At 38.9% G+C, this 20,410-nt stretch overlaps 1 protein-coding gene, 1 non-coding gene and 1 pseudogene across 4 annotated transcripts in view; all 3 read left to right on the top strand.

Annotated features, from left to right (window-relative positions):
• GATAD2B (GATA zinc finger domain containing 2B) overlaps positions 1-20,410 on the top strand; it is a 108,467-nt gene that overhangs the window by 49,898 nt on the left and 38,159 nt on the right. The window contains exon 2 of one of the 3 annotated variants that reach the window (XM_075562409.1): positions 16,063-16,180. The exons of the other annotated variants lie outside the window; for them this stretch is intronic. The gene's annotated coding sequence lies outside the window, so the exon portion shown is untranslated. The remainder of the gene's footprint in view (positions 1-16,062; positions 16,181-20,410) is intronic. 3 annotated transcript variants of the gene reach the window in all.
• LOC142438176 (U6 spliceosomal RNA) lies at positions 16,410-16,515 on the top strand. The gene has a single exon (XR_012782604.1). It is a non-coding gene; the product is annotated as a U6 spliceosomal RNA (small nuclear RNA).
• LOC142437090 (RNA-binding motif protein, X chromosome-like) lies at positions 18,215-19,405 on the top strand (annotated as a pseudogene).

Below are 20,410 nucleotides of genomic sequence, written 5' to 3'. Positions count from 1 at the left end.
CATCCATCCATTGTGTCAAGCACATTTGTACATTTGTTGCCATCAGCATTCTCAAAACATTTGCTTTCTACTGGAGCCATTGGTACCAGCTCCTCATTTCCCCCCCTTCCTCCCCAATACCCCTCCCTCATGAATCCTTGATAATTTATAAATTATTATTATTTTGTCATATCTTACACTGTCCAACATCTCCCTTCACCCATTTTTCTGTTGTCCGTCCTCCAGGGAGGAGGTTATATGTAGATTCTTGTAATTGGTGCCCCCCTTTCCACAACACTCTACTTCCACCCTCCAGTATCGCCCCTCTCACCACTGGTCCTGAAGGGATCATCTGCCCTGGATTCCCTGTGTTTCCAGTTCCTATCTGTACCAGTGTACATCCTCTGTTCTAGCCAGATTTGTAAGGTAGAATTGGGATCATGATAGTGGGGTGGGGAGTGGAAGCATTTAGGAACTAGAGGAAAGCTATATGTTTCATCGTTGCTACACTGCACCCTGACTGGCTCGTCTCCTCCCTGCGACCCTTCTGTAAGGGGATGTCCAGTTGCCTTCAGATGGGTCTAGGGTCTCCAATCTGTACTCCACCTCATTCACAATGATTTTATTATTTTTTTGTTATTTGATGCTTGATACCTGATCCCTTCAACACCCCATGATCACACAGGCGGTGTGCTTCATTCATGTCGACTTTGTTGCTTCTGAGCTAGATGGCCGCTTGTTTGCTTTTAAGACCCCAGATGCTATATCTTTTGATAGCTGGGCACCATCAGCTTTCTTCACCACTTTTGCTTTGCACCCATTTGTCTTCAGCGATCCTAACGGGAAGGTGAACACACAATGATAGGTTTTTTTTGTTCTTTAACACCCTTTTTTCAAATGAGCATTTTGAAACCCCATCATGTATGTTTAAAGTCTTTTAGGAAAGTGAAGTGAAGAAATTATATTCCTGGGAAGTGCAGAGTTAATTGCTGGGAATGATTAGTATCAGGGAGTAGAAAGTATTAGATAGCTTGGAATCAGCTCAGAATCTGTTTTGCATTAGATAGGTTGGAAATGTGCAAAACAGGACTATTGTCTGTGATCTTTGCCAGGACCTGGAAGTATAAACTCTAGAGGGAAAATGGTCTTTCCTCTTGCAAGTAGAGGGCATAGACCCATTAATATCCAAAACACAATTGAGAAAAGTTATTTAGCGCATATGGTTGCCCCCCCTTTAAGGTACATGAATTGTCCTTCGACATACCTCATTAAACCTACTCATTTTGGAATAAATACCTAATTATACTGCCATTGAATTGGCTGTAATACCCTCTCTTCTTTATTAAGACTAATTTTGTAGACAGAACTATAAATTATTTCAGGTATAGTCTGAAGGAACTTTTACAGTGCTTAGGCAACTGCAGTGCTTAGATCACTGCTGATTTTCTGTTTCGATCATCTCTCAGCTCTCATTTCTCCAAAGTACACAATGGGATTGCCCCCGTGTGTTTCTCAATCCAAAAGCCCTCTAACATTATTAGTCTTATTATGAGAAGGTATTTGGATATGGTAAATACTTGACATATACCAGTAAGCTTTAGAAAGTCTGTAAAAATGGAATTAAAAGATCATGAAAAGCCTTCTCATATATGTACTGTTGTTTTCATATTGTAACTATGCCAGACATTATTGACAAAAACAATTATTTTGCTGAGAATGGTAGCTGTTGCAGGCTTTTTATTTCACTGCCATCAAGTCGATACTGATGTACTGACCATGAGTTGGGCTGCTAACCTCAAGGTTTCAAAGTTTGAAACCTCCAGCAGCTCACTCTGCTGGAGAAAAACAGGACTTCCTACTCCTGTGAAGAGTTGCAGTCAAGGAAACTCACAGACACAGTTCTACCCTGCTCTATAGGGTCTCTATGAAATGTTGCAGGCAGACACCATTAATAAAGTTGGAGTAAGAGTTGAAACTCCTTGCTTTGGTGCGTGGAGTATGTCCTCCTTGGCTTTGGATTTAAGTCTAAGTTTAGCCATGGCTCTCCTGTTTGTTTTCTGATCCATGATTAGGTTTATTCATTCATTCTGAGAATAAGATACTTTTAATCTACAGTACTTGTGTTTAAGTTACTCAAATGTTAATTACCACTATTTTTTTCTCTAGTTCCTCCTTGCAGGTAGACACCTTTCACTTTTCTTATTGGAATTCACTTTTCCCTAACTATTCTCAAATCTATATGATGAATATATCATCTCAAAATGATTTACCTGAGAAAGGGACCCTTGAGTATGTATATGTGAAATAAATCTGGAAGTCATGTTTTCCAGAGAAGTGTGAAGTATCTCAATTCTTCAAACTATTTTCTTCCTGGTACCCATGTTTGCTAGTGCTTTGACATAAAGTATGCAAAATAATTTTTAAATTTTAAAACATTAAGGAAAGGCTGCATTTGTTGTCCTTTGCCCCAAGAAAAGATGCTTATTTTTAAAATAAGTGATGGCGAGATTAGAAGAATGTAGCTAAATCATCCTGTTCCTTAACTGTTCAGTTCATGTTCAATGGCTTGTTCATTTTCTGAAGTTAGAGCCATCATTCTTAACCGTAGAGTGCCTAAAAGTGTGGTGAAAGTCAGATTACAAGGCTCTAATTTAAGATACTCCAATTATGACTTTGAAAACGGCCTGGGGGTTGAATTGCATTATAAAAGAAACAAGTGATGTGATCTATATCCATATGTATTCATATGTATATTTTTCACAAACTCTTCACCATGAAATCAATTCTGATTCATGGTGGCCATGTAGACTGAGGAAAACTGCCTTTCTAGCTTTCTGAGGTTGTAAATGTTTATGGGAACAGAAAGCCTTATTTTTCTCCCTGAGAGTCACTGGTGGATTTGAATTACTGACCTTGTGGTTAGCAGCTCACATAAAATTTTTCTGTGATAAATAAAATGATTTTTAAAAGAATTTTTTCTGTGCATCCTCTCTAATTGGCCATATTTCTCTGATTGGAAACATCTTAGAGAGGGAGTCACTATTTTGAGTTGAAAGTTCTGGTTCTGTTTGTATAAATGAAAAACTCAAGCCTACTTCTGTCAAGTTTGTTCTTACTCATAGTGAGTGACCCTGTGTAGGGTTTCTGAGTCTGGACATCTCTTTGGCAGCAGATAAACACCCATCTTTAGATTTGAAGTGCCAACCTTGTGGTTGGTTAGCAATCTAATGCACGCCCAACAACACAACAGGGCTCAGGCTCCTTGTATAATCCTGCTAAATCTCAGCAGATTGCTCCCTTCCCCAACTGGCTCCCAGCCTCAGCCTTACTGCCCAAATCTATACCCTTTCTCCTCTCTGCTAGATCCACTTCTCAGGATATGTTTGCAGACAACATAGAGATCCTTGAAGGCAAGAGTTCATTCAACAACAAATTTTGAGTGCCTGTTATATACAGGTTAGATATCTAACAAGAGATAAGAAAACGTATAGTGATACAGTTCCTAACATTTTAAGAGAAATGGACAAGTGATTTAGTGATGAGCTAGGTACTGTCAATGCTACCAACTTGATGCTGAGTCATAGTGACTTCACTGTAGGACAATGTAGAACTATCCCTGTGAACTTCTAAGACTGTACCTCCTTACAGGAGTAGAAACCTCATCTTTCTCTTTCAGAATGGCTGGTGGTTTGAAACAGCTGACCTTGCACTTAGCAGCCCAATGCATAACCACTGAGATCCCATCAAAGAAAGGAAAAATTGCTTGGGAAGCGAGGATGATTTCAAAGATGATAGGTGATCCTGGCATTTACTCTCCAAACTGGCATACTATTAATAGGAACACTTCATAATCAAGGGAAGACAACAGAATAAACTATTTGTAAAATAAATTTATTTTTATAGTCCTAAAGTAAGAATTGCATATTAGGTAAAGAAAATAACAAGTACAGAAACTTAGAAGGGAGCTGATATTGGGCTTAAGTGGGAAGAAAAATGCTTTCAAAATGATGATGGTGCCCAGTCACTGAGCTGCCGCCGAGGACTCAGCAGCCTCCCCCTTGAGCCCCCTCGCTTCCCGACACTCCGTCCGCCCTGCCCGCCTTCTCCAGCCGCCGCCTTCCGCAGGCCGTTTCCACGGAGGAAAAGGAATCGTATCGTATGTCCGCTATCCAGAACCTCCACTCTTTCGGCCCCTTTGCTGATGCAAGTAAGGGTGATGACCTGCTGCCTGTGGGGACCGAGTATTATATCCATATAAGAATTAAACAGCACAACGGCAGGAAGACCCTGACCACTGTCCAAGGGAATCGCTGATGACTACAACAAAAAGAAGCTAGTGAAGGCCTTTAAGAAGAAATTTGCCTGCAATGGTACTGTGATTGAGCATCCAGAATATGGAGAAGTGATTCAGCTCCAGGGGGACCAGCGCAAGAACATATGCCAGTTCCTTGTAGAGATTGGACTGGCTAAGGACGACCAGCTGAAAGTTCATGGGTTTTAAGTGCTTGTGACTCACGGAAGCTTAAGTGAGGATTTCCTTTCAATGAGTAGAAAAATTCCCTCTGTCCCTTGTCACAAGTTTAAAACCTCACAGCTTGTATGATGTAACCATTTTGGGTCCACTTTTAACTTGGACTAGTGTAAGTCCTTCATGCAATAAACTGAAAAGAGCCATGAAAAAAAAAAGAAAGAAAATGATGATGGTGGCTTATGTGCAAATGTGCTTGACACACTGGATGAAAAGTACAGCTATGATAAAAGATGTAAAGGCCCCCAATAAAAGTACTTAAAAAAAGAAACTTAGAAGTATGAAATAATATAGTGGGTTGCATATTAATAGAGAAATTAGTACAGCTAGCCTTTTAAATACTTAGGGGCAGGCATGGTGGAAGATAGGATTTCAAAGGTAAATTAAAACCAGTTCATGAGTATACCTTTCTGCTGCTGTTATGGGTAATGGAAAGTCTTTGATATCAAAGATGGGATAATAATAAAAATAGGGTTGTTTTTAAATTCACAGTCCTGGTCATATGGAAGAATGGAGGGTAGGTAGACATTAGATACTGAGATCATGTATTTGATCATTTAAAAATAGTTGCTATAAGCTAGGAAATATAATATTCTGAGTATAGGAATGGTAAGAAAGTTCCAAAGAAATGAAAAGACTCCGGAGATACTTTCGAGTTTCATGATTTCTAAATTTTGGAGCCGTCCAAAGTCCCGTTCTTAGACCTCTTACTAATTACACTCACTTCTGAATGAACTGTGCCCCAACCCATTACTTTAAATTCTACCTTTGACTACTGAATTTGTGCTTGTGTTAGTCTGGGTTGACTAGAGAAATTCAGAGACACTCATGTGTATAAGAAAGAGTTTTGGGGGGAGGGAGGGGGAGGGAAAAAAGGGAAATAAGCTGATTCCAGGAACCCAAGCGGAAGACGAATTTTGAGAATGGGGAGGGCATAGAATATCTAAAGGTGCTTTACTCAATTGATGTAAATAAGTCCGATATTAGCCCATATGCCTGATATTAATCTATAAATTCTTCTTCAGACTCATACATGCAGTGACATTAAATGCAGGAAGGTCACAGGCCAGTGGGTGGAAAGTCTTATGGATCCAGTGGCAGTGGAAACATCTCATTGTTGGCAGGGGTCTCGACATGGCTCCTTCAGCACCAGGGCTGTAGTGTAGCTCCATGTGTCTTGTCAGCAGGAATGTCTCGCAGGAAGTGAGTGTGTATGCCGCCTCCTTGGAGCCTCTAAACGAGGTCATTAAGCTGTGACCTGATTGACAGGCTAAACTCCACCCCTTCAGTCTTTAAAGTTTCAAACTGACAACAGATTATGTAACTACCACAGTACCTTTAGCCCAAACCTCTTTCTTAAACTACAAACTTGTATCTCATTTTAGGTAGCTCAAACTGATAAGTGAAAAATCAGTTATTTAAAATTTCATTCCAAACATGTCATTATCCTCCATTTTAGTAAAGCACATCACTCAGTTGTAGAGGCAGAAACCCTGAACTTTTCCTTGGCATTTTCTCTTAACTAATACATCCAATACATTATTGTTTTCTACTACCATTCCTTTTGTGGTGTTGTTAGGCGCCTTGAGTCCATTCCAACTCATAGTGATCCTGTGTATTCTTCACAGTTACTATGTTTGTTGCAGCTATTGAGTCAATCCATCTCACTGAGGGTCTTCCTCTTCTTCGCTGATCATCTACCAAATATGATGCCCCTCTTCAGGGTCTTGTCTCTCCTAGTAACATGTACAAAATATGTAAAACAGAGTCTGACCATCCTTGTTTCTAAGAAGCATTATGACTTCTTTCAAAACAGATATATTTGTTGACTGAGGTAGAAAGAAGGGTGTTTTGCATGACTATCAGGTCTTATAATGCGAATTTGAGTAAAGGAATAATGTCCTCTTAAGTATGGGATACAAGAAGAGGACTAAGAAAAGAAGGAATGATGGTACCATTTCACAACCCTACAACCCTTTAGGCAGAAACAAAAAAAACCTTGTAGGAAGGAGGAAGAAGTAAGATCTAATCTAATTTCAGCGAGAAGCTGATTCTTGTGAAGTGGAGGACAGATAGAACTTTACATCAGCCTTTTCACCAATGTGACAACAGCCACCTCTCCCATGGTGCCCTCTGCTTCTCTATTGGGTTCAGTAACTCATTGCAGTGGCTGCACAGAACTCAGAGACCATACTCACAGCTGTGGGGCTTATAAGGGGACGAAGTGGCAGACACAATTCAGGGTTGGGTCAACTTGGAAGTTATAGGAACAATACAGGAAATATGACACAGTTCACCAATACCGACAGCAGTAGCCTCTTGGCTCCTCTTCTTCTGTGCTTGCAGGCATAATGAGCTTGCTCTTGGCCTTTATTCTGTCTGTCGCAGCTCTGTTGACAAGTGTTTCCATTTCACTAGGAAGCTTCCTAACCCAGAAATGCTTAGCTCTCTCACTCAGGGAGTTAGGGAACGCACTGTAACTGCCTGCCAGTCACAGTTCACTGATTGCTGCAGTATTGAAGCTGTTTCCAGAGTCGAAGTTTATTAGCACAGGGAGTGTGGGTCCAAAAGATACACACTATTTCTGGCTCTTCATGATTGCTCTTTTTTGTGCATAATAGGATGGCTAAACTGACCAATCCCTTTGGTGGGCCACAAATACCTTATTTGCATGTTTCACCTTATTCTGGTAAGCCTTATATGTATATTTGCATCGTTCCACCATGTCATTTTGTGAGAGTTACAAGACCATGGCTTGAAAGGTCATATAAAAGTGATCATGGCAGCACAGACCTAGAGTATATTTTTTAAGTCATCTACATTTTAATGTTCTTTTTACTAAGTTTTCTGTTACAGGGCATATGTACCTTCATATTTCCCCACATTACTGTTAACATAGTAGATGCATATGAATGATTTCAGCAGAGCCTTCACTGAGAGTTATTCATTTCTTCCAACCTCCTTTCTGTGTTGTATTGAATTTAACAAGTTTAAACTTCTGGTTGATGATATCTCCCGGTAGCAGAAAGCAAACTAGAACGTGCCACTTCTTCAAATAGAATGGTTCGTGGTTTCATTACTACTTGTTTATAAATATAAGGACATACTTACATGCCAGCATCTTTATATTCTCAATCTCATAGGCTTCTATAGTCTAATAACTTCTTTATTTCTCGTCATTTTCACCACTCTTGCTTTCTGACTTGTCTAGATGAATAATTTATTTTAAGCTTCAACACAAAGCTGGTTCCTGTGCAGCAAAGGTTAAAGATGTCCCAAGCGTCCAACTTTTCCATACTGCTATATACCTTCATTTATAATATCAACTATTATTCCCCTCTGGTTTTTTGTTCTTTTATTTTTTCTGTCTTTGGGCTTCACAATTTACTAGATCATCTCACAGAACTATGAAGGAAATAGCTCGTGTAATTGTGGAGGTTGGCAAGCCTTAAAATTGGTGGCCCTGGTGTCAGAGGTTTCCTCGGACTCACACAATTCCAGGGGCTGATGAACCCAAATTAGCATTCCCATGGCTATAAGTTATATCCACCTTTCTAGCCGTCCTCTCCTTTCTCAAATGCACACCACACACTATAACTGACATCTCCATGTGGACAACTTTAACAGGGATGTTATAAACTTACCGTGTCTAACATTGCTGAGCACTCCAAGTAAAAACTTTTTCTTTATCTACTGTTTCTCAGTGAATAAAAATGATGCTTTCTACTTTTATAAAGAGTCACAGTCTCAATGCTGGGTGGAGCTTGATCAAGAGCAGTGTATCCAAGAGGAAATACAGAGAATGGAATGGAGGGGGTGAGCGTGATAGTGGGATAGGAGGAAAGTTAAAGGAAATAGAGGAAAGAAATAGGAGGCAAAAGCTATTTATAGAGGTATAGCTATAGGCACGTATATGTGTAACTATTATTAATTTATAATAAAAGGGATAGAGGCCAATGTATATATATTTATGTGATAGGTATTAAATAGCAGGCAGACTTTGGGCCTCTACGGAATAACCTGGCACTCTTTGATACTAACCTTCCTGACAAGATCGCCGAAGATAAAACGGGTGCATAAACAAATGTAAAGAGAGCGGATGGTGCCCGGCTATCAAAAGATACAGCGTCTGGGTTTTAAAGGTTTGAAGTCAAACAAGCAGCCGTCCAGAAGGGAAGCAAATAAGCCCACGTGGAAGAAGCACACCAGCCTGTGTGATCATGAGGTGCAACAGGTATCAAAAGATCCAAAACATACAACTATATCAATGCAAAAGGAGGGGGCGTTGGAGTGGAGACCCAAATCCATGTGTAGATAATTCGATACAGAAGTGGTATGAGGAAGGGATGATTAACATAAGGTGTAGTGTAGCATTGACGTATTACACATCATTCCTCTAGTTCCTGAATACTTCCTCCTCCCCACTACCATGACCCAGTTCTACCTTACAAATCTGACTAGACCAGAGAATACACATTGATACCGATAACAGCTTTTGACACAGGGAATTCAGGAAAGATAAACCCCTCAGGAACAGTAATGGAAATAGCAATATCCTGAGGGTAGGGGGCTGGACAGGGAGGGGGAAGGGTGAGAAAAGGGAAAAGAGAAATCCATCACAATATTAGATATATAGCCCCCCTCCTCCTGTGAAGGGGATGAATAATGGAAATGTGGGTGAAGGGAGACAAAGGACAGTAAGATACAAAATAACAATAACTATATAATTGTTCAAGGATACTGGAGGGAAGGGAAAAAAGAGGAGCTTATATCAAGGATTCAAGCAGAAAATGTCTTGGAAATGATGGCAATATGTATACATATGCTTGATACAGTTGATATATGGAATGTTGTAAGAGCCCCCAATAAAATGATGGAGAAAAAAAGGGTTAGAATGGCTGTACATATTTAAGAGTGTAATTAATTTATCTGAATTATACATGTAGTTACTTGAATGGTGTATGTTTCTTCTGTGCATATTAAGTCACAGTCTCACAAACCCTATTGGGGCAGTTCTACCTTGTCTTATTGCTGTAGTTCTCAACCTGTGGGTTGTGACCCCTTTGGGGGTCGAATGGCCCTTTCACTGGGGTCTCCTGATTTATAACAGTAGCAAAATTACAGTTATGAGGTAGCAACGAGAATAATTTTATGTTTAGGGGTCACCACAACATGGGGAACTGCGGCATTAGGAAGGTTGAGAACCACTTCCTTTAGGTTTGCTGTGAGTTGAAATCAACTCAATGGCAGTTAGTTGTGAAATTAATGTATACCATCTCAGTAAACACCACTGTTCAGCCAGTAGAGTGTTCTTACTTTTAGAAAAGCAAATTTAGTATCCTGGCTGGTATAACTTATTACCATGTAAACCTTAATGTATTTTGTAAACCTTAAATAATATAAATTTATTATCTTAACAACTTGAGGAATCTGAAATGGGCTTCATTGAGATAAAGTAAGCCTCTTCTTGGGGCTGCCTGCTTATTTGGCTCCTCCTCTTATCTTCAGGCCAAATTTTTATGCTGTCATCTATCAGATTTTCTTCTGTTAACCTCTAGTCCTTCTAAGGACCCTTGTGATTACATTGGGTCCATCAGGGTAATCTTTATATCTTAAAGTTAGCTGTTTAGCCATCTTAATTTCCTTTGCTACTTTAATTCCCCTTTGCTATGAAACTAAACATATTCACAGGTTCTAGGGATTAAGAAGGGGGCATTCTACTGCCAACCACAATATTAAGTATTTAACAATAAAATCTAAAACTTACGGTGAAATTATTTAGAAAAAATATGTATATGTAACGAAAGATTGATGGTTTGAATCCTCCCAGTAATTTCCATGGGAGACTTGCTGAACTGCCCCCATGAAGATTATAGCTTAAGTTACTCCGTCACATGAAGTCTCTGTGAGTTAAACTCAATGACAGCCAACAACAGCACTTACCAGTCTAGGTGCCAAACCAAACCAAACTCAATCCCTTTGAGTTGATTTCTACCTAACCCTATAGGAAAGGGTAGAACTGCCCCTTTGGGTTTCTGAGAATGCAAACCTTTATGGGAATAGAAAGCTTCCTTTTTCTTCTAAGCAGCAGCTGGTGGTATCGAATAACAGAAAAGATCTTGCAGTTAGCAGCCCAGTGCATACCTACTATGCCACCGGGGCTCCTAGCGGGGAGGCATTAGTAGTTTAATAGTAGAGTTTTTACCATTTATGCATGAGACATATGTTCAGTTCCCACTAGTGTATCACAAACAGAGCCACTGCTTGTCTGTGTGTTGAAACTTGTCTGCTGCTATAATGCTGAAAATATGTCAGCATTTTAGAAGAGGGATGGGAACATTTCATCTGCCAAGGGCCATTTGAATTTTTATAACATCATTTTGGAACTCTAAAAATTATCAGTTTAAAAATTAGTTTATTTTGTCAAACATTTCATTGACTCACCCCTAATGTGATGTGATGTCTGCAACTTCTTCTCTTTGGGAAGATGTGTGATGTTAACTGGCATTGATATTGTTGAAGCCCTTATGTGGTTGGAGGGCCAGATGTTCCTTACCATCGATCTAGAGTCTAGTTCAAGAAAGGCCTTGTAACCTACTTCTGAAAAATCTGCCAATGAAAAGTTCAGCATCACAGTGGTCTGATCTAGTGATGCATGAGATTGCTAACAGTAACATTTATTTCTAAAACACATATAGTAAATTTTTTTTCACATATAGTAAATTTTAATTGTTGACGGAAGATGGTGTTTGCATAATAACTCTTCATGGTATCATTTTATATTTCTCTATATTATGTATCTTCACGATAAGTTTATATTTTTAAAAAAATGGAACCTGGATAAGATAGGCTGGATGAACAGTCTGGAGGAGAAAATGGGACCAAATGGTTCTGAGGGACATGGGAGAGGAGGGAGGCGGGGGTAAGGAGGTGGTAGCAACAAGTGATCCAAAATTAGTGGCAAGGAAGGTATGAGAGGCCTGGTAGGGATTCAGCAAGGGTAATATAACTGAGAGAAATGACTGAAACCCAAATGAAAGCTGAGCGTGACAGTAGGACAAGAAGAAAGTAAAAGGAAATAGAGGAAAGAACTAGGAGACAAAGGGTATTTATAGAGGTCTAAATACAGTTATGTACATATGTAAATATATTTATATATGATGATGGGGAAATAGATCTATGTGCATATATTTATAGGTTATTAATGAAGAGCTAATATCAAGGGCTTAAGTAGAAAGCAAATGTTTTGAGAATGATGATGGCTACAAATGTGCTTGACACGATGGATGTATGGATTGTGATAAGAATTGTACAAGCCCCCAATAAAATGATTTTTAAAATGTAACCTGTTTTACTGACATTTAATTCAGGTATCATATATCAGTGTTTTAAATGTATTTTAAAGAATTTTGCAATTATCACTATAATCAATTTAAGATAATTTTCATTATTAGGGATGGATTGTGTTCTATTGTGTGTATGTACCATAATTTATCCATTACTGCTACTGTTGGGCATTTGAGCTGCTTCCAGTTTCTTGCTATTGTGAACTGTGCTACTGTGTATTTTCTTCATTCTTGTATCCATTATTAGCACTCATTTCCCATTAAATTCCCTTGCCATAACCCTAAGGAGCTATTAATCTAGTTACTGTATCTATAGACGATACCTATCCTAGAATTCATATAAAGAAAATCTTATTTTAAAGCTAATAAAATAAAACAGAAAAACCTTAATTCAAAAGAAAGAAAATAATAAAAACTAGAACAAAGTTATAAATGTATCAAAATGGAAAAGTGTAAGATGTTCAATTTTAACCTAACTATATCTATGGTAATCTACTTAAACAGTGCACTCAGTGTAAGAACAAGACTGTGGTCTATGGTCCCCAGGCAGTTCATTCAAGGGGGATTCTGCAAATGAATGTCAAGCTTTCACTGTCATCCATAGCCTTCAGCAAACCAGCTGAGTGCTCAGAATTTAAGCATTAATACAATTTCCTCCTCTGGTTTTGGAGTATATTATTTACAATTTTTTGGATCACATGTTCTCTTTTCATATGGACTTAACTGACATCTCACTTGGAAGGCTGCTTGTTTTAAGATAAACTTTTTTAAGATACCAGATGCTGTATTTTCAGCTAGCTGGGCAACTGATTTTTTAAATTTTATTGGTATATGCATACACATCTCGTTTATTTTAATCTTTCATTCATAATAAGATTTGTACAATCAGCACCCCAATTAATTTCAGAACACTTTCTTTTCTTGCTCATAGTTAGATCCCCCATTTCCCCATCCTCCCTACAATGTCCCTAGGCAATTTTCAATCCAGTCACTGTCCATAAATCTACTTATTCTAGGTTTCATATACAGAAAAATCATACAAAATACAAACAAGAGGCAAACTGACAACAAGGACTAGACAAAACAGAAAAACCTCAATAAAAAAGATAGCAGGAAATAGTAAAAAGTGAAACTTAAAAATTGTCAAGCAGGAGATCAAATGATAAGGAATTATATTTTAACCTAATCAACTTTATATGCGGGAACACCCACCCAAAAGAGATTTTTTCCCCCCAAAAGCTATGTATTAAAAATTTTTTTTTAACAAAACATTATCACCTTCAAAGTACTCTCTATTACACTTAATACATTTATCAAATCTGGAATTCAGTTCTTGGAAACATTTTTCAAATTCACCTCTTTGGATGGCTGATTTCAATGCCCTCGTTTTTTTTCTTCACCTTTTCTGTCTTCAAATCATTGTCCTTTCATGTCCCTCATCTTTTGCGGTAACAAAAACATGCCGCAAGGAGGGAGGCCAGGTGAGTAAATTGCAAGTGGGGGGGTGGGGAGAGGCATGCTGTTTTTTTGGACAAAATCTGGTGCACTGAGATGGTTGCATGAGCAGGTACATTGTTGTGGTGGCATAACCAGTCCCCCGCCACAAATCAAGCCTTTTTTTTGTACTCACTTATGCAATCTTTTCAGAAACTCTAAATAGAAAGCTTGATGACCTCGGGAACAAATTCCATATGCACTAGGAGTCAACATTTTCGTCCATTCAGGAAGTTGACAGGTGTCCAGGATGAGTTTTGTCATCAATAGAAATGTCACTGTTTTTGGAAACTGGAAACCACTTACACACTTGAGTTTTTCCTATAACACAGTCCTTGCAAGTTGTATCCAATATCACAATAGTTTCTGCTGCATTCCGCACCCCCCCCCAAGCAGGAAACAAAATTTCACAGCCTCATGCTGTTCTATTAAATCTGCCATCACAAAAAACAAGGTTCAAGTGAAACTGATTTTACAAAAGAAATTCACTGCGACCAGAGAGAACCTTTCCAGGCAATGCCACTGAGGGCACTAACCCAGAGTGAGTTGCTTGATGCTCATCTATTTGGGGCAAAAATGTGTACTGCGAAAGCTCCTAGCATAGCTTTTTCTAGTTTTATTTTGAGTGTCTATGGGGTGGGGAGGCTCTTAATGCTATCTTTTGTCTGATAGAAAAACAGACATAGTCACATACTTGGACTATGGTCTGAGGAGATTCAGCTGAGGTTTAATTCATGAGGCCAAGCAAATGGTTTTGGGGCTTCCTCTGTTATTCATAGACTTCTGCAGACCTCAGGTATTCACAATTTAAACTTTGATATCATTCTCTACTTTGGATTTCGGTTTGATTATTTACAATCCTTGAATTACACAGGTTAGTGTGAATCTTCCATGTGCACTTAGTTGATGCCTCACTTAGGTGGTTGCTTGGTTGTGTTTTTTTTTGACCGGGGGGTGGGGGGAGGAGATGCTTGTTTAAATACAAGCCTTTGAGACCCGTCACTATTCTGTGAACTAGGCACCCTCTGATTGGTTTACCACACTTTGCTGTAGCATGGTTGGGAGTTTTAAACGACCTGTTTAATTTTTTTTTTAATTTCTACTGTTTTAGTTTGTGATAATTTGGGTGTAGGTAGTATTTCTTCCAATGTGTCTATTTTAGGTTTCATATTTTATTGGCATATAGTTCTTCATGATATTCTTAGATCTTTTTGTTTCAGTAGGTTCTGTTACAACATATCTACTTCATTTTTTTCCGCTCATATTATTTGCACTTTTGCTTCTATAACCTTTGTTAAATTTACCAGTTCTGTCCACTTTATTAATTCTTTCATGGAGTAGTTTTTAAGTAGAATTTTACTTAGTTTCCATGCATTTGCTTTTTCCTCTCTTGATCTTGTTGTTGGTTTCAATTTTATAGCATTGTGATCTGAGATGATACTTTGTAGTATCTCCATTAAAATAAAGTTAGTGACCTTTGCTTGTAGCCTAATATATGGTTTCTTTTGGAGAGAGCACTAGAAAAGGATATATACTGTGCTGTTTGTTGCGTGTTGTGTATACACTTGTATAGTTCCTTGGTTACGTTGTTTAAATCTTTGTACCTTTGTTGAGTTACTATTCTAGTTGCTCAGGTCTATTGTGGAATTTCTCTTTTGGAATCTGTTAAAGTTTGATGTGTGTTTGGGGGCTTTTTCATTGGGCACATGGGTACTTATCATGGTTATGTCCACTTGTCTGACCTTATAATTATTATATAATGTCCTTTGTCTCTTTTACTAATTTTTGCATTCATGTTTTTTTGGTTTTGCTTTAAGACTTTCTTACTAATTGGGTAAAGATTTACAGAGCACTTAATCAGTTTAACATTCAAGAGTTCATACACATTTTGTTTCATCTCATTCAGTGCAATTTTCTTTCTACTTAAGCCTTTGGTATCAGCTCATCATTTTTCCCCCTCGCTCCCCCCGCCCCCCCGCAGAACCCTTGATAATTTATAAATTATCATTATTTTGTTCTCCTTGAGTTTTCTGTCCTTTTAAACCCTTTGGCTCTCCCCCTCCCCATGCTGTTTCTTCAATTTTGATCACAGGTAAATTATAAATGTAATGGTGTCTTACATACTTCTTAGGCTTTCTTCATTTTTTTTCTTTTCTGATTGTTCCTCAAATTAATATTATGAGGTTGTCTTTAATCTCACTAATTCTGTCTTCTAGTGACTGAGTTGTACTTGTCCTTCTAGGGCATTACCTATTTCTAAAGTTTTACTTTTAATCTTTTGGATTTCTATGTACTTTTTTTGTGTGGTTTCAAAATTTTGTCAGTTGTATGTTTTCTTCTTAATTCAAGTTTTGTCTTGTGTTTTTCTTGAACTTTCTGTCAATAAAGTATAATTATTTTGAATTTCTTAAAAAAATTTTTTGTTGAATTTCTTATCAGGAAGTTTCATAGAATTTGTTCCTGCATAAGGTTTTCTGGCCCTGTATTTTGGCTATTTAAGATAACCTGTTCTGACTTTTATGGTGTGATTTGAAGTTAACTGTTGTTTCTAAGGCATTGTAGTGTTGTATTAATTTGTTTATTGTATATTACTTTGCTTCACCTTGATTTTTTAAAATTTTACTTTAATATATCCATGCAGCAGGATGGTATGTTTTACTCTGTTCAGTAATTTGACAGCACTGTACCACTCACTACCTGTCTACCTGTCTCCAGGTGGATTTGGTTGCGGCCAGTAGTGTGAATCTGAGTCTGAGTGCTGATCATGCAGAGCATCTGAGGGCAGGCTGGGTGTTGCCTGTTTTCTGTTGTCCATCCAGTGGTGCTGCAGCAGGTAGGTGATTACTAAAGGGCAAGCCGGGGGTCGGGGGTCTGGGATGGGGGGGCAACAGACAGATGTGGGTAGGATTGCTGTCTCCCAACTACTGGGCAAAGAGAAAAATATGGGATTGGAGGGGTTCAGAAAATGGGAATTTATACTGGCCAACACAGAGGGGCAGGGCCAGATACCACTGACAGAGGTGGTGAGGTGTGGTCTACCCACGCAACTGGATTAAAAATGGGTGCTCACTTCGGCAGCACATATACTAAAATTGGAATGATACAGAGAAGATTAGCATGTCCCTGCGCAAGGATGACATGCAAATTCGTGAAGTGTTCCATATTTTTTTTTTAATGGGACAAAGTGGAAGAAAAACAGGAGTTTAGCTAAGAGTTAAGAAGAAAGTTGGATGGGGGAGTCTTTTCAGAAAAATGGACCTATAAATGTTAATTGTGAAACAACTGCAACAGGAATGTGGCGCTTATTTGGGTGGGGGAGAAACACACTGTTCTCTGTGATCTGCAGGATCACAGGATTGCAGAAAAAGGCAAGAGGAACAAAGCAAGGGTGGAGAGAGAAGGAAGAATTAAAAAATAAAGACTATACAGCACAGCACTGGTGAAAGTGAATGCAACACTTCCTCCAAGGGAGTCTGTACTGCACGTCAAAGTAGGAAGGGGTGGGGCAGCAGGCATGACCTACCATGAAGTGGTGCTGTTGGGGAATACCTGTTGTGCAGAATCGAAAAAGAGCAAGAGGAAGGGTGGGGGGGGGGGGAACCAGGAAAAGAAAATGGAGTGCAAAAGAGGGGAGAACTAAGGAAAAAAAATTCAAAGAAGTAAGGTTAGAGCTGGTGGTGGGCCAGAGAGTGGGGGTTATGCCTCTGGTCCCTGGAAGATTGTGCTAGGCAAGGAGAAAGGTCATAATTCACTGGTCACGGATCACCAGTGTTAGGCTTAATACTGTCCTGGTCAGCTTACTGGTTCCTACTCTGATGGAACATTACTTGTAATAATTCAAAATGTCTGTATTGGGTTAATTGGCTGTTTTCACCTCCTTGTTCACCTTTTTTGTTCAGTATCTTGGTCTCCTATGTATTCTCCAGTCTTACCTTTGAATCTCTGAGTTCGAGGATTGTCATCTGTATTTGTTTCATTTGGTTTCCCAAGTCTTTGTTCTAGAGAGTTTGGATAGTATATTTTCCTAACCAACTATCTTGGATCCATAATTACATTTTATGAAATAAATGTTCAGAATCAACAAATCCATAAAGTGACAAAGTAGTTGTAGTTGCCAGGTACTAGAAAAAGGAGTTAATGGGACATGGCTATTAATATTATTTCTTTTTTTCTTTTGCACAATTTATGATATTTATTTATAGAATGATGAACATGTTCTAAAATTAGATAGTGGTGATAATTAATTGCACAGCTTTTAATGTTCTAAAGACCACTGACTTGTACACTTAACACATTAATTTTTTCTAAAGTCAGAAATTTTACATATTTTTTTATTCTTGAATTGTATTCCCATTCGACTTTCCCACAGAATATTTTCCTTATATGATGTATTTTTGTTCTGAAAGTCTTAATTCTTTCCGTTTTCTATAACGGAAGTAATGTATCGTAATTGAAGTCGAAATAGTTTTTTTTTTCTTTATTTAATTTCATGGAACTTATGTTGAATTTTTTCTTTTGGATCAGCTTATTAAAATTATCATTACACAGTTAATTAAGACTCATACACTGAGACAAATGATTATTGATTAAAATTGTATTAGCAATACAATTATTATTGAGATGAGTAGGCTCATCACCCACTCCACCGCACCCCCACTTAGTTCATAGCTATATAGAGCAAGAAATAGAGTAAGGAGTACTAACAGCAAGATAAAACAAAGAGCTTGATGCGCAGTAGTGCTAGCTGCTTCTCTCTCCTTCTCCCACACCGGGAGCCGATCCTCGTGCGGAGTCGCCACGAAGCACTGGTTGGCAGGCTCACAGGGTCTTGGAGCGGCCATCACGTCACTACATTGATTTAGCTGTTTGATTAAAAACAGCCGAAGGAGATTAAGGGCAATGGCAAAACAAATTCATCGTTGGGGGAAAATGGTTGAAGCAGATCGGCCTGGGAAGCTCTTCATTGGCAGGCTTAATACCAGAAACAAATGAGAAGGCCCTGGAAGCAGTGTTTGGCAAATATGGACGAATTGTAGAAGTACTACTGATGAAAGACCAGGAAACAAACATCCAGAGGATTTGCTTTTGTTACCTTTGAAAGTCTAGCGGATGCTAAAGATGCAGCCCGAGATATGAAGGGAAAAGTCTTAGGATGGAAAAGCAATTAAAGTTGAACAAGCAATTAAACCAACATTTGAAAGTGGCAGACATGGACCACCACCACCTCCAAGAAGCAGAGGCCCCCTGAGAGGTCTTTGAGGTGGAAGAGGAGGCAGTGGAGGAACCAGGGGACCCCCTTCACGTGGGGGCATATGGAAGATGGTGGTTATTCCATGAATTTCAACATGAGTTCTTCCAGTGAAAAGAGGACCTCTACCACGAAGTGGAGGGCCACCTCCTTAGAGGTCAGCTCCTTCAGGACTGGTGCCCAGCAGCAGTGGAATGGGAGTAAGAGCACCTGTGTCCCGTGGAAGAATTAGTTATGGAGGTCCACCACGAAGAGAACCCCTGCCCTCCCATAGAGATGTTTATCTGTCCCCAAGAGATGATGGATGTTGTACTAAAGACAGTTATCCTAGCAGATATTACCCCAGTTCTTGTGATATAAGAGATTACACCTGTCGTGATTATGGTCATTCCAGTTCATGTGCTGAGTATCCCTCCAGAGGCTGTAGTGATAGCGATGGCTATGGTCGTGATCGTGACTATTCAGACCATCCAAGTGGAGGTTCCTACAGAGAGTCCTATGAGAGCTGCGGTAACTCACGTCATGCTCCACCTACACGAGGGCCCCGCCATCTTATGGTGGAAGCAGTCACTATGATGATTACAGCAGCTCACGGGACGGATATGGTGGAAGTCGAGACAGTTACTCAAGCAGCCGAAGTGATCTCTACTCAAGTAGTTGTGGTCGGATTGACAGACAAGAAAGAGGGCTTCCCCCTTCCATGGAGAGGGGGTATCCTCCTCCACGTGATTCCTACAACAGCAGTTCAAGCCGTGGAGCACCAAGAGGTGGTGGCCGTGGAGGAAGCAGATACTAAAACCAAACAAAACTTTGGACCAAAATACCTGTTCAAAGAAACAAAAACAAAAAAGGAAACTATTCTGTCATAACTACCCAAGGACTATTAAGGAAAAATTGTGTTACTTTAAAAACCTGTCTTAAGTTCTCCCATAATTTTTATGTTCTTGTGAGGAAAAAGTAAAACCTGTTTAATTTTGATTTTTATGACATTGCTTTCAACAAGCAAATGTTAAATGTGTAAGACTTGACTTGTGTAGTAGTGTTTGTGATTCTCTTTAAAGTTTTCCTGAAGGCCACTTCCTGTTTGATTCTTCCCAGTAAGTGAGGCAAGCAATACTTCCACAAACATCTAGCCATCTAAAATGGAGAGATGACTCATTCTACTTAGAGAAACGAGCTAGATTTTAGAAGGGTTGTTTGGTTTTTCTGCTGCTCTTTAAGATTTCAGATTGTCTTCAAACTGATATCCCCAAAATGTTCTCAGGATGAAGAACCTGCGATCAGATGCATACTTAGGAAAGTGCTGTTCACTCAGTAAACCCAAAACAGGATAATGCTGGCCAATATGTTGCCTTTCTGACATTTCCTTGAGAATCTGCAAGAGCCTCCCCTTTTCCCCTCCCCCGTTAAGACCATTTAAAGTTTTTATTAAACAACTACAGAATACTAAATAAAAAAGTTTGACCAAAACCAAAAAGAGATAAAATACAGATTGTTGTACCCTAATAAGTACAGGGTTCAGAGGTTAGAATGATTGCTGAAATGTGCATTGTTTATAGTTTAATCTGTAATACATCCCATTAAGTTTATCTAAATATAGTAAATTGTTGAAAGAGTGGTGAAACAAGCATAGAGGTGTTTGATTAATAGTATGTAAGAAATTTGCATGCCCAGACCAAAAAATAAATGAGTGGGAATTCGTAGTAGCTAGTCAAATTTTTAATAAGAGAAATTCTTTGTATAAGTCTAAGCTGTGAATGATCTAAAGATAGGAAACATTAGTAGCCTTTTCCTTAAAGACATAGCATTGAATTT

This window comes from Tenrec ecaudatus, chromosome 1, assembly GCF_050624435.1.
Source record: "Tenrec ecaudatus isolate mTenEca1 chromosome 1, mTenEca1.hap1, whole genome shotgun sequence".
Lineage (NCBI taxonomy): Eukaryota > Metazoa > Chordata > Mammalia > Afrosoricida > Tenrecidae > Tenrec > Tenrec ecaudatus.
Note: the sequence above shows the minus strand (reverse complement) of the source record. Positions and strands in the feature narration are given on the sequence as shown.